The sequence below is a fragment of the Cornus florida genome, unplaced genomic scaffold (assembly GCF_030987335.1).
Source record: "Cornus florida cultivar Cherokee Brave unplaced genomic scaffold, ASM3098733v1 CherokeeBrave_3.0.0_Hap2_Chr11, whole genome shotgun sequence".
NCBI lineage: Eukaryota > Viridiplantae > Streptophyta > Magnoliopsida > Cornales > Cornaceae > Cornus > Cornus florida.
In genome coordinates, this window is record NW_026775581.1 from 9,385,252 (window position 1) to 9,401,510 (window position 16,259).

Genomic DNA, 16,259 nt, shown 5'->3' on the forward strand with positions numbered 1-16,259 from the left:
GGGGAGACGTCTTTCGAATTAGGTCACTGCCGGGCTTCATGTCTTTGCCACCATGGTATACTCTTTTCAACTTTTTCATTATTCTCATTGCACATTAAGGACAATGTGAGGTTTAAGTTTGGGGGTAAGGTGTCTTTATTGCATTCTACTTAAGTTGAGCTTTAATTGCATGATTGAGATTGGAAATCCATGTTAGCAATGATTTTGATCTTTTGAGGACTATATTGCTTAAAATTTAAAAATTGCTTGACTTGAGAGTCCAATACTCCTTGTATGCCTTGTGGATGCCATTTATGAGTAAATTTTTTCGAAAGATTGATATCTTGCTTGCACTTGTGGTCCACATCATCCTAATTTTGTGATTGGTTTGAGATTCACTCTAGGATTCTACACTAGCACAGACACACACTAGCATTCATTTGTGGGGTACATGCTTTGTTGATTATTGAATTGGTTATATCCCAATTGGGCTAGTAGTTCATTGAAAGCTTTTATTCTTGATAAAGGTGGATAACAACCCCTTTTCATTGAGTAGCCGGGATTCTAGCCTCATCAAGTACTGAATTTCTCGCGCCGAAAGGTGGAGGGCCCAAACTCTAGGTTAATAATTGAACTTGTTTATTCAAAAAAAAAAAAAAAAAAAAAAAAAAAAAAAAAAAAAAAAAGAAAAAAAAAAAAAGGGAAAAAAAAGAAATTGCAAAAACAAATAAAAAAGTGAGGACTTTTCCCAAAAGGTGAGAAGTGGGAAATGATTAGATGGAGGTTGTTTTGATTTGTAGCCTAGTTGATTTGAGCTTGTAAGTCCTTAGGGGTGTTTGAATACCTAGTGCCCTAAAGCCGTTTGGTTTGGGAGTCATTGACCTAACGCTCAATCTCATGGATCGCTAGAAAGTTTAATAGATCAACACATTGCACTATGCTTCCATCTTTGATCCTAAAAAAAACAAAAAAACAAAAAAACAAAAAAAAAAAAATCGAGTGAAAAGAATAAGCGCACCTAGAACAATAAAGCTTTAATAAAAGGTCCACTCTTTGTCTTGATGATCGGGACTAGATTTGAATGCTAGTTTGAGGGTAAGGATGTGATCATTTCTTTAGTTGGCTTAGATAGCAACATATTTGATGCCAGTCCACTCAAAATGGATTCTAGAGTTGTTTTGATTTGTATGATCATTTTCTTAATGTGTGGAGGACCATACTTGTTTGCTTGATGTTGAAATTTTAGGAGATTGCTTGGAAATGTTTGAAAAATTGCATACCTGAGGTAGTTTTCTCCCAATGCTTGTTTGCAATATTGGTATCTCTTGTGTGAGAATGAGCTTAATGTTTGTGGGTATCATTTTCGGAAACCCTCACGAGACTTCACTCGTCCACTAGGGGTTTAAAAGGCTTGTTGCATATACTAAATGTAATCGTGTTTCCTACAAAAGTGGCGTTATCCATTTATTGCTTTCTAGTTCATAGTTGTATAGTTGTTCATTTCATTCCTTTACTTTCTAATTCATTGCTAGGGGCTAGTAATATTTAAGTTTGGGGGTGAAAAGTGTGCATTTAAACCCTTTAAGCTTAGGTATTCTAGAACCTTTATCTATCTTATTTTGCTACTTTAGATTAATTTTGTATTCTTTCCATTTTCAGGTGCTTATCCCCAAAATAAGCTAACTCAGCTAAATAAGACCACAATTGAAGCAATCTTGAGATGAATCAAAGAAATGAGCAAAGTGGGAGCAAAAGGAAGCAAGTGGTGGAAATTTAGCAAGTTCGATTGATCTCAGAAAATATTCGATTGATCGAAAGTTCATCGATCTCAGCATTTCAAGATGGATCCAAGCTCTTTTGTCATTATCCAAAGATCCCACAAAGTTCGATCGATCCAACTTTCTTCCGATCGATCGAAAAGATTTCATCTTATCCAGTTGTACCACCCTACCTACCACACTTGTCTCTTTCCCAAAAATATCTTCAAAATATCTCAGATTTGTCTTTATCCAAAAAGGCGCCACCACAGAGGATCAATCCAGCTTAAATTCGATAAATCTCAGCCATGTTCGATCGATCTCACCATAAGTTCGATCGATCGAACTTCCTCAAGCCCGTGAAAATCTAATTTCCAGCTCATTAAAAGTTGTCTCATATCCAATCATTGGAAGGAATATTGGTGTACGAGCCCAGCTCATTTGGGGTCACATTTAACCTACCTATATACAAAATATGAGCCATTCTTAACATATACTAGATAGATACACTAGAGACACAATTTTCTATATTCTTAGTGAGGAAGAAAAGAAGAAAGGAGGCTAGAGACACAAGTTTGGAGTTCTTCCATCAACCAAGAAGAGGAGCAATCTCTACCATGGAGTTAGCCCTTGAGGGTTGGAGGACACCATCCATGAGTGGCTAAACATCCTCTTGGGGCTAGAGTTAGCCCTAAGTATGCTTTCTACATCTTGATTTATGTATTTTTGAGGGGATTTGTATTGTGATACATGTTTTGACATTCTTATATATATAGATCTTGTTTATTCAATGATTTGTGTGGTTTAATGCTTCTAATTGATCATTTCATTCTATCCATATGTCTATGTATGCTAGAATAGATGTTCATGTGTTTGTCTCTATTTCTTGTGTTATTGATGCATGTCTATGTGTATTGATGCTATAGATCTAGAGATTGTCAAGACATAGTACTTAATGGAATGCTCTTGTGGTTTATTTGATGGTTCATACTCATTTCTTGATGGATTGTGCCTCTCCCTTAGTTTAATTAGTTTAATTTTATGTTATTAGCTTAATTGTAGTGTAGTTGTAGTTTATATGTTAAATGGGAGGACAATCCATGCTTGTTGTTTGATGTCCCATACTTATGAAAGCAAGTAACATATGTCTATAACCTTGTGATGTGTTTGGATTGTGAGCTTAAAGAAAGGATTAATGGCTTAGTTTGATATATTATGCTATCCACCATGTTGCTTAGACATTATATGCTTAATTTGTCATCCATACTTGTTAAGACAACCACACACACACACTAATGTTGCAATACATGTTTTCCCCCTCATTAATCATTCATTAAGGGTGTAGAAAAGCTATATTTAGTGGTGATCTCTAAACCCCAAGATCTCTCCCTTATTTTCTCTCCATTACATTTAATTGTTTACTTTAGTTTAAATTGTATCTTAGTATAATTCAATCACCAACCAATCTTTTGATCACTCGACCTACTAACTCTAATCTTGATTCCACAACCTAATACTACCCACCAATCCCTTAGGACGATCCCTACTCGCCCTAACTATATTTTTAGTGAAAGGTAGTAGTGGCAAATTATAAATATAAAACTTGACCATAGTCCAACACCACTCTCTTTTACACAAACTTTGGATTGGGTGTGACGACCACGGACGAACCCACCAACACTCATGATAAATTCAATAATATTTGGAGTTAGTGGCAAAATTATGATTTTTTGCTAAAGTTGAAGGATTGAATGGCATTTAGTAGAGACAAACAATAATCAAGCCCAAAGGTGGGTTATTGAGAGTTGTTCAACTAAATGGATTGAGGCAATTACTGTAGATTATATAATTGATAATATAATATGCCCAAAGGTATATATGTGTACTATCTATTATTAATTAGCCTCAAAAGTGAAATTTGTTTCACTAGTGGGAGACTAACATTTAATGATATTGGCCCAAAGGAAATATTGTTGAATGTGTTGTTGATTCCATTCGGAGTCAATTATTTTGAGGCATTACTTATTGATTCTAGAAAGTTCGATTGTTTTTTTCCCAACAATTCAACTATATAATTGTGGCCTTAATATTTTTGATTTTATGTGAATTATATTTTATGTTATTATTACAATGGCAGTTGGTTCATTACCATGTGTGAAGGCCTTAACTGGGTCTAATTTCTCGGACTGGAAAGATGAAATAATTTTTAATTTGGGACTTAGGGATTTAGACTTAGCCTATGACGACCCTGGTTTTTAGGCCAGCGTGTCAAATTAAAATAACTTCAAATAGTCCCAAATTAAAATATACTAGTAAACAAGTCATGGCCAATACAAATATCAAGTTGAAACCTTAATTAAGCTAATGGGACCGTAAAATAGATTTCAATTAATTCTTTTAATTAAAATCTCTAGATTTTCAAACTTAACCAAATGCTCTCAAATTAACCTATGTTGGAAAGTATGCCAAGGACTAATGTAATATCACATTACAAGTTTATTTCATTCAATTTACGACCATGTGAATTAAACTTTCACTAAAGTTAAATATAAAACAAAAGTTGCAATTCTCATGCAATAAATCCCAATTTAATACATGTGAACAGCCATACCAAAACTTAATTTTCTAGTATGCCACAATACAATTCCAAGTTGTATATCACCATGAGGATTAAATCTTAAACATGGAATTTAATTAAATAAAAGGTTTCAAAACCTAACCGAATATTCTAAATCAAATATATGTAAAGCTATCATGTGAATCAAGAATATCAAGTCGGAATTCAAATAGAGTGAATAATGCACTCGGGCCAAATTAATTAATTAAATTAATTAATAATTACTAATTTTCAAAACACCTCTAATTACTTTCAAATTCAACTATGTTGGAGAGCATGCTAAGGCCTAATTTAATATGCTAACACATATTGATTTCAAGCTAGTTAAGACCATGTGAATTAATCTTTCACCTAAGATAAATATTAAATAAAATCTTTAATACTTATTCAAATGTTCCAATTTCAATACACGACAATGAGCATATCAAGGGGCAATATAAAATTATGCTACATGTTTAAACCAAGTCATGAGCAACCGGGAAAATTAGATCCCGTACAAGAAAAATAAATAATAAAATCTCTAGATTTTCATTTAATCATGCAAACAAGTAGTATAAGCATCACAAGCATGCTATATAACAAGAATTTAAACTTAGAACATCCCCTTCCTTAATTTGAGATGAAAATCTCAAAAGCCATCAAAATGGAACTGCTCCGAATCCGATGGAACTACTAGGTTTTGTCGGGGACAACGCCGTGAACATAACCCCTATCAAAGCCCCATCAAAATCATAACATGACCTCAAAACCAAACTCAAGAAATGGTCAAAACTGAATTCTAATAAGGGGGAAAGGTAGGGCACGGCTAGGGGAACAACAAACGTTAAGGCCGAAGACTTTCCATTAAGGAAAAGTGAACCAAAAGAGGAGAGAGAAGATGGCAGCACCCCTTGGGCTGCCATGGGAGCTCCAAGTCGTGCATGAAGAGGGGAGAAGATGAAAAATGAAATATCTCACCCCACTTTTATAGAAATCTCAAAAAGTGCCCCGAACGGGCCCCGCCGGGTCCGAAAAAGTAAAATTTGAGCAGACGCGCTCAAATGGCAAAACTTTGTAAACAAAAAAGATTCAAAATGATAAAATATGAACAACAGAAGAAATAATATCAAAAACTGAGTCCCGAGCAGAAAGTTATGCCCAAAACAAGTTTGGCGCAAACCGGGGCCAGAAACCCTAAAAATGGAAAACATCGACCAGGAGGAAATTACAAGAGTACACAACTCGATGAAATGTGAAAATGAACCCTGTACGAGGATCCAGGCTCAAAACAAGACATTTTGCAATAACTTTTATTAATTGCACAATGGCCCCTCCAAAAAGTGAAAACTGCACTTATGGCCTAGAATGAAAAGATATTTTCTTAGATGCCCCTGAAATAAAATATCTTTAAAAGATATTTACGAAAAATAAAAAAGATTCTGAAGAATTGTGCATCTATGCCCCTGTGGACACCTGGAGCAACCAGAGTACTTTCTTACAAAAGTAAAGATACATATTTCGAGGAAACCACTCAAGATGAAGGCACGTGAAATCAAAAACCAACTCCGAGCATGAGAAGTGAGGTTGTGCCAAAAACTGACAAACGAAGATATGACAGAATAGGGAAAAGGACGAAATAGCGCATAGTGTCGAAAAATGAAAAATGTAAAAATGACTCGGTCCTCAAAGGAAGTTGTCAATCTACGGAAAAGAGTCTCAGGAACCAATTCCGAGCACTCAAGATGACACTAAGCGACACAAAACAGAGCTCAGAAAAGAAAATTAAACGAAAAAAATTCATTCGTAAAATTTCAGGAAAAAGGAAAGGAAGGCAAATGACTGGGTCGTTACAACCTACCCTCCTTAAAGGAATTTCGTCCCCGAAATTAGGAACACACCAGAGAGAACAGAATAATGACCGAACAAAAGGTCAAATCAAAGGACAGCTCACAACGCACTGAAGGACAAATCCTGAAGTCTAAAGATCAACTGAAGGAACGCGAAACCAAGAACTGAGGCAACACCTCATACGAATCGGCACGTTAACTCAACGTCAACTACCGAGAGAATCCCAAGACAACGAAACGTTGAAACATGATAGAAGAAGAGAGTGACAAGGCAGTACGAACAGTGACCAGAACCTGCCCACACTTACTCGTCAGCAAGGTAGCATGACAGTATAAGGCACTAGTTCGTAACATTCCCCAAAAGGGAACTTTTCGATACCAATGACATCAATGTCGAAAATGATCATTACCAAAAACACCGCGGGAACTAGGCATCTGCGAGAGTTGGGGTAGCTAATACCAAAACTCTGACAACAATGACACTGGCACCATTATGCTTAAGGCCTTAGATCTAAAAGCCACGATGGAAAAGGAAATGAAATGGTGCCTCCCTGGCCCACGTCTCACTCCACCAGACAAGGAAAAGGAAATGAATCGCAGTCGTCTACACTCACATGAGCCTCACTCGCATCAACCAACAGAACAGACAAGAAGGTTCCCTACATGGGTCCTCACAGAATGAATTTCTCCTATCCAAGGAAGAAACTCGTGAAACAAGAACGCATCCAAGGGATATGACAGATCCTAAGAGACAATGCAAAAACCTGACATAAAGTAAACAAGTAGCATGCAACATAACATAACTATCTACTCACACAAGTAGTAAACAAGTTGCCACATAAGCAAATAGGCATGTTATCAAATAAAACATGTTATCAAGAAGCACGCAGACATGTTATCACACCAGAACATGATAGTGACACAGAACATGTTATCGGGAAGCATATATACATATAAAGTATGCTTAACAAATAATAGATGTCTCAAAACACCTAAGCATGTGAACATGTTATCATATAAGACATGTTATCAAACAAAGCAAGTTATCAAGATATAAATGACACTTCAAAGCAAAAAAATGTGAGCATGATATGCACCCAAAACCTGTCGTCCAAGATATTCGAACTCGGACGCTCTAATACCACCTGTGACGACCCTGGTTTTTAGGCCAGCGTAACCTGTGATGAACCGTAAGGATGATCCAATAGCGGATCCGAATGCGGAAGCGAAAACGAAAAATAAGACGCTAAGAAGTCAAAGTGACCTTCCATGAGGTCGTGGAACTTAATAAGAACTGATGCGGAAGCAAAAGATAGAAAGCCCCCAGGGGCAAAATAGTTATTTCTGAAAACCATAGATTCGGGTGCCACCGAGCACACCGCTGGAAGGACAACGAAAAACTAATCAAGATGGAGTCAAGAATCGCATGATTCGGAGTCCGGACGAAGGAGAAACGGCATGACGACGAAAAACGGACACTTAAAGCTTTAAGGGCAAACTGGTAATTATCCAAAAATATCTGAGTGTAACTGAGTACACCATTGGATAGACGACAAAAAATTAATCAAGTTAAAAAAAAAAAAAATTCACTTGAATCGGAGTCCAGACGAAGGAGAAAAGCCCAAAAGAAGAATTGACGTCGCGGTGGCCTGACGAGGGGCCATGACAGCCCCATGCGCATGCCCATGCGCACGCCCATGCACACTGTGCGTGCGCTGGTGCACACATGGCTGGCAGCAGTAGCCCATAAAGCTGCTGTGGGTTTGTTTTTCAGAAAAATCCGGAACATAGGCTGAATTTGGAGGCCTAGATGAATTTTTTTACAAAAACACAAAGAAGAAAACCCCCTCAAAATTGAGTTTTCTACATGACTTGTGAAAGGATTTAAAAAAAACGCAATGTAAAATGCCCAAAATGCCCTCCCAAAAAATCTGGTCCAGAGGGTCGAAAAAGCTGCTAAATAGAAAACTGAAAGCTGAACTTTGTGATCGATTTCCAGCACCAAGACGACATTTTCTGGAAAAACACGAAAAAGAAACCCCCCCTAAAATCATGTTTTCTATTCAACCATTTTAAAAGAAGAAAATAAAACCACCGTGAAAAGTCTATAATGCCCCTAGATCAGAATATGCAAAAAAAGTGCGAAATGAATTCACAAGAGGCTCAAAACACAAACGATAAAGTTTTGCCCGGAAACGACCATGCACGCAAACGTAACTTACCTATTTGGACATGCTACAATGGTCCATGACTTAAAAATACCACCGATACAAAATCCGACCCCCCAACGGGCAAAAAGTCAAAAATGGAACTTAGAATGAAAACTCGGAATCCAAAAATGTAAAATAGAGTCAAATGACCATTTGGCCCTTGGCCACACTTCATACAAGACAAATAAGACCCTATGAAATAATGAAAATGGAATTCCCACACCTGATGCAACCATGGTGAAGCAATGACTTGCGATTTTTTAAGATTTTCACAATATTTCATGAAGTTAAAAAGTACATAGAACACAATATACATGTCATTGGCCTCCGGCCTCATCTCATACATATCAATTACATTGAAAGGAGTGTACTTAAGTACACATTACATACATGAAATCAAATATACATATTTTGACATATAAGTCTACAAAATGACATTTCATGCTAACATTCGCATGAAATGGAAACTTGAAAGCTACACGACATCCAAGGAATGCTAGGCTTCACGAACCAAGTCTTCGTACCTGAAATATACCCCAGTATCGTAGGGGTGAGTAACATAAAGCTACTCGTAGAAGATGAGCATGCATCGGCCTAGCATTTTAGAAATTTATCACCTTAAGATGAAACATGTTAAAGGGGCTCATGCCACCTAACGTCTATGTCCAAGTGAGACTCGGGGAGCATCCTAAGCTACCTTAGAGTCTAAGCAACAAGAATTATGATATACATACGTGTATGAAACGAATCATGGTTGGGATAATCCAAAGAACACGACAAGAAGAATGCTTGAGTATAGATTAACATGAATTGCATTTTCAATACAATTGAACTAGGTCTAGAGTAATCCATACGACATGACAAAAGCATATTTGAATACAAGTTAACAAGAATCACATTATCCAAGCAATTCAACAACAAAAAAGCATGTTATACAATGCAACAAGGTTTAAGTTCTCAAAGCCATCAAAATCTGAAGCACAAAATAACAGTAGTGGTTCATGCCACCTAGCGTCTATGTTATAAACGAATCAATAGGATCAATCTTAAGCTTTATTAGAACGTCAAAACACGATTCTCAATATCGATGCAATTTAACAAACATTGGAACTTCCAATACAACGCATAAAGCACAATTTCGCAAAGTTAACATCCTGTAATTTAAAATGGAACGACAAATAAGAAACAACAAGTTACAACATCATCTAGTTATCAACTTGAAAATGAAATGCGAAATCAAACAAAGTGGATACTCGGACGTCACGCCGGATCAGACCGACAACATAGTTACTTTAGGGTTACTAGCCCATGGGTAACCTCCCTATGTGCGCACTAGACTATATATAGAGAGACTATCCCCCGTACTAGAACCACGTCCTAGCCATAGTCAAACAACGACATCCCCAAGTTTCCAAAATCAACAAGTTGTTAAACAACGCATATATCAACAGGAATATGCAAGATAATCAACTATCTACTAAGCACAACCAAATTTGGAAACCTATACAATACATGCTCTAAATCCACAACTAATATGATATGATGAATGTCGAATCTTCAGTGTGCGATTCGTTACACGTTATGCAAGAAAGATGTTAAACACGAAGTGTGCAAATCATTACACAAGGCAACAATATATTCAATAAGGAAAACATATTCTCATGAGTACAAACATAGCAACTATGTTATCCAATGTTTAAAGCATAACCAAATGAATATACAATAAGTCTAAGTCCATGATTTGAATATAGAAACCACTTCTAAAACACAACTAGATCATGGAGCAAATTGATAGAATTTAAATAGATAAACACAATTAAATTCTCTAGATTTCCGATTCAATTTCAATTAACCTCAATTTAATACATGTTAAAGGGCATGGCAAGGTCATCACCTATATCCATTCTAAAACTCAATTAGGTTGTTAGAACAACAAAGTAGAACTTTAATTAAATCATGCTAATTTAAATCCTAAGGTTCTAAAACAACTTCAGATAGTCCCAAATTAATATATACTAGTAAACAAGTCATGGCCAATACAAATATCAAGTTGAAACCTTAATTAAGCTAATGGGACCGCAAAATAGATTTTAAGTAATTCTTTTAATTAAAATCTCTAGATTTTCAAACTTAACCAAATGCTCTCAAATTAACCTATGTCGGAAAATATGCCAAGGACTAATGTAATATCACATTACAAGTTTATTTCATTCAATTTACGACCATGCGAATTAAACTTTCACTAAAGTTAAATATAAAACAAAAGTTGCAATTCTCATGCAATAAATTTCAATTTAATACATGTGAACAGTCATACCAAAACTTAATTTTCTAGCATGCCACAATATAATTCCAAATTGTATATCACCATGAAGATTAAATCCTAAACATGGAATTTAATTAAATAAAAGGTTTCAAAACCTAACCGAATATTCTAAATCAAATATATGTAAAGCTATATGGCATGTGAATCAAGAATATCAAGTCGGAATTCAAATAGAGTGAATAGTGCACTCGGGCCAAATTAATTAATTAAATTAATTAATAATTACTAATTTTCAAAACACCTCCAATTACTTTCAAATTCAACTATGTTGGAGAGCATGCTAAGGCCTAATTTAATATGCTAACACATATTGATTTCAAGCTAGTTAAGGCCATGTGAATTAATCTTTCACCTAAGATAAATATTAAATAAAATCTTTAATACTTATTCAAATGTTCCAATTTTAATACATGACAATGAGCATATCAAGGGGCAATATAAAATCATGCTACATGTTTCAACCAAGTCATGAGCAACCGGGAAAATTAGATCCCGTACAAGAAAAATAAATAATAAAATCTCTAGATTTTCATTTAATCATGCAAACAAGTAGTATAAGCATCACAAGCATGCTATATAACAAGAATTTAAACCTAGAACATCCCCTACCTCAAGTTGAGATGAAAATCTCAAAAGCCATCAAAATGGAACGGCTCCGAATCTGACGGAACTACTAGGTTTTGTCGGGGACAATGCCGTGAACATAACCCCTATCAAAGCCCCATCAAAATCATAACTTGACCTCAAAACCAAACTCAAGAAATGGTCAAAACTGAATTCTAATAAGGGGGAAAGGTAGAGGACGGCGAGGGGAACAACAAACGTTAAGGCCAAAGACTTTACATCAAGGAAAAGTTAACCAAAAGAGGAGAGACAAGATGGCAACACCCCTTGGGCTGCCATGGGAGCTCCAGGTCGTGTATGAAGAGGGGAGAAGATGAAAAATGAAATATCTCACCCCCCTTTTATAGAAATCTCAAAAAGTGCCCCAAACGGGCCCCGCCGGGTCTGAAAAAGTAAAATTTGAGCAGATGTGCTCAAATGGCAAAACTTTGTGAATGAAAAAGATTTAAAATGATAAAATATGAACAATGGAAGAAACGGCGTCAAAAACTGAGTCCCGAGCAAAAAGTTATGCCCAAAACTAGTTTGGCGCAAACTAGGGCCAAAAACCCTAAAACTGGAAAACATCGACCAGGAGGAAATTCCAAGAGTACACAACTCGATAAAATGTGAAAATGAATCCCGTACGAGGATCCAGGTTCAAAACAAGACATTTTGTAATAACTTTCATTAATTGCACAATGGCCCCTCCAAAAAGTGAAAACTGCACTTATAGCCCAGAATGAAATTATCTTCCAAAAGCTATTTTCTTAGATGCCCCTGAAATAAAATATCTTCAAAAGATATTTACGAAAAACACTCCAAGAAATGAAAAAGATTCTGAAGAATTGTGCATCTATGTCCCTGTGGACACCGGGAGCAACCAGAGTACTTTCTTATAAAAGTAAAGATACATATTTTGAGAAAACCACTCAAGATGAAGGCACGTGAAGTCAAAAACTAACTCCGAGCATGAGAAGTGAGGTTGTGCCAAAAACTGACAAACGAAGACAAGACAGAATAGGGAAAAGGATGAAATAGCGCATAGTGTCGAAAAACGAAAAATGTGAAAATGACTCGGTCCTCAAAGGAAGTTGTCAATCCACGAAAAAGAGTCTCAGGAACCAATTCCGAGCACTTGAGATGACACTAAGTGACACGAAACAAAGCTCAGAAAAGAAAATTAAACGAAAAAAATTCATTCGTAAAATTTCAGGAAAAAGGAAAGAAAGGCAAATGACTGGGTCGTTACATAGCCATTAGGTCAGATGACCTACCTAAGCCTACAGACACTAGTGGTGCAGAGGTGAAGAAGGAATGGGATAAATGGGATAGGTCTAATAGACTTAGTCTAATGTATATTAAGAATAATATTCCTAAATATATTAGAGGTGTCATTCCTGATAAACCATTAGCTAAGGATTACCTTAAGGCTCTAGAAGAACACTTTACTATTTCGACTAAGTCACTGGCCAGCACTTTTATGACCCAATTAGTAACCGCCAAATATGATGGTCTTGGTGGTGTGCGTGAGTATATCATGAAAATGACTGATATTGCATGTCAATTGAAAAATCTGGATATGGAAGTTAGCAACTCTTTTCTAATCCACTTTATTATGACTTCTTTTCCTGCATAATTCGATATTTTTAAAACTACTTATAATGCACAGAAAGATAAGTGGAAATTAACAGATTAATTAGTATATGTGCACAAGAGGAAGAGCGAACTCAACACAATAAGCCCGATATGGCACACATTGTGAATCAGAAAACAGTCAAGAAAAATAATAAGAAAAAGGGTATAAAGGTTAATAATGTTGGACCCAGTCAGGTACATAAAGTGGGGTAAAAGAAAGTTCAATGCTTCTGGTGTCACAAGCGAGGCCATGTCAAAAAGGAATGTTTTAGTTACAAAAACTGGTTAGCAAAGAAAGGTAGCACCCATTGTCTAGTGTGTTCAGAATCTATTTTAGCCATTGTTCGACCAAATACTTGGTGGATTGATTCTGGGGACACTATTCGTATTTTTAGTTCCCTGCAGGGATTCATAAGGAACTGAAAAATTAATCCTAACCAAAGGACACTCACCATAGGTAATGGGGTAGAAGTACAAGTTAAAGCTGTGCGAGTTGTTTGTCATGTCCTTAGTAGTGGTTTTGTATTAGAGTTAAAAGATGTTTTATATGTTCCTTTAATGTCCAGAAATTTAATCTCTGTACCTAAATTGGATATGTTGAACTATGAATTTCATTTTAATAATCGTAATATTAATATTTTTTATGATTCCAAATTTATTGGTTCTGGTTCATTAGTTGATAGTCTTTATCTTCTAAATCTTGACCCAAATTTTTCACAATCTCTTCTGTCTTTAAATGTCAGTACCAAACGTGGTCTTACCAATGATTCTTCTTCTATGTTATGGCATAGGCATTTAGGTCATATCTCTAGAGAGATTAGAAACTTAATTGTGCTAAAGGAAAGTTAACCAAGTCTAAATATAAGGGTGCTACTAGAAGTAATGGCCTCTTAGAGCTTATACACATAGACAAATGTGGTCCTTTCATTCTTGCTACACTAAATGGGAAGAAATACTTTATCACATTTATTGATGATTATTCTCGTTATGGTTATGTGTACTTGATTGGTGAGAAATCTGAGGCACTGGATATTTTTAAAATTTAGAAAACAGAAGTCAAGTGTCAGCATGATAAGAAAATTAAAGTAGTACAATATGATCGTGGTGGTGAATACTACAGAAGGCATGATCATACAGGTCCTAATCCAGGGCCATTTGCTAAGTATATATAGGAGTGTGGTATAGTTGCGCAGTACACCGTGCTGGGTACCCTTGAGCAAAACAGTGTAGCTGAACGGAGAAATCACACTCTTATGGATATGGTATGAACTATGATGAGTAATTCATCTTTACCAAATTTTTTGTGGGGTGAAGTTCTTAGAACTGCTGCATGTATCCTAAATCGAGTGCCATCTAAGGCAGTCTTAAATACTTCTTTTGAGTTGTGGATAGGAAGAAAACCCAATTTAAATCACTTGCGTATCTGGGGATGTGCAGCAGAGGCTAAATTATACAACCCATATGAAAGGAAACTTGATCCCAGAACAATCAGTTGTTATTTTTTAGGATATCCAGAAATGTCAAAGGGTTATAGGTTTTATTATCCATCACATAGTACCAAACTTATTGAGACCCTAAATACTAGGTTCATTGAGGATGGTTATACCAGTGAGAGTACAAAACCCAGGCACATGGTATTTGAGGAAAATTGAAATATAAATTTAGTTCCTCGAGATAATGTAGTTATCCCACTCACTACCATGCAAGATGATGATTTAAGTCATCAAGAGCCTGAAGAGCAAACACCTCACATAGAAGAAATCTTAAATAAACCAATAGTTGACATGTCATTACGAAGATCAAGGAGAGAAAGGAAAAGTGCTATTCCAGATGACTATGAAGTTTATCTATAAGATATTGAGTTCAACATTAATAAAGAAGATGATCCACTATCATTTTCAGAAGCCAAAAGTAGCACTTTTGCTCAACAATGGTCAGATGCAATGAAAGATGAGTTAGATTCTATGAAAAATAATCAAGTTTGGGATCTAGTTGACTTACCAGAGGGAGTCAAACCCATTGGCTGTAAATGGGTATTTAAAACTAAACGAGACTCAAAAGGTAAAGTTGAAAGATATAAAGCCCGACTTGCTGCTAAGGGTTTTACTCAACAAAAAGATATCGACTATAAAGAAACATTTTTTCCTATTTCAAAGAAAGACTCTTTTAGAATTATAATGGCATTAGTAGCTCATTTTGATTTGGAGTTACATCAAATGGATGTAAAAACTGCATTCCTAAATGGTGACTTGCTTGAAGAAGTTTATATGGAACAACCCGAGGGTTATGAAATTATGAAGTTTATATGGTGTGCAGGTTAAGGAAATCTATTTATGGGTTAAAACAAGCATCAAGACAATGGTACATAAAATTTTATGAGATAATTACTTCATATGGGTTTAAAGAAAATATTATTAATGAGTGCATATATATGAAATTCAGGGGGAGTAAGTTCATTTTTCTAGTGTTGTATGTTGATGATATCTTACTTGCTAGTAGTGACATTGGCCTATTACACGAGACTAAACATTTTTTATCTCAAAGTTTTGAAATGAAAGATCTTGGTGAAGCCTCATTTGTCATTGGCATTGAGATTCATCGAGATAGATCTCGTGGGATTCTTGGATTGTCACAAAGAGCTCATATAGAAAAGGTTCTTAAAAGATTTGATATGCAACATTGTAAAGGTAGAATTGCCCCTATAGTAAAGGGTGATAAATTTAGTAAATTCTAGTGTCCGAGAAATAACCTAGAGCAGGAGCAAATGAAAAATATTCCCTATGCATCTACAGGTGGGAGTTTGATGTATGCTCAGGTTTGCACACGGCCAGACATAGCATTTGTTGTTGGTATGCTAGGAAGATACCAAAGTGATCCTGGCATGGATCATTGGAGAGCGGCAAAAAAAGTAATGAGGTACCTACAAAAGACAAAGAACCATTTGCTTATATATAGAAGGACCGACAAGCTTGAAGTGGTGGGTTATATAGACTCTAACTTTGCTGGTTGTTAGGATAGCATGAAATCCACTTCAGGATTTATCTTCATAATGGCTAAAGGAGCAATTTCATGGAAAAAGTATTAAACAAATACTAACAGCTTCATCCACCAAGGAGGCAGAGTTTATTGCATGTTATGAGGCCACTTGTCATGCATTATGGCTACGGAACTTCATCTCAAGACTTATGGTGGTACATTCTATTTCTAAACCATTGATGATTTTCTGTGACAATTCCACTGCAGTTATGTATTCAAGGAACAACAAGAGTTCTGGAAAATCTAGACATATAGATATTTAATAGC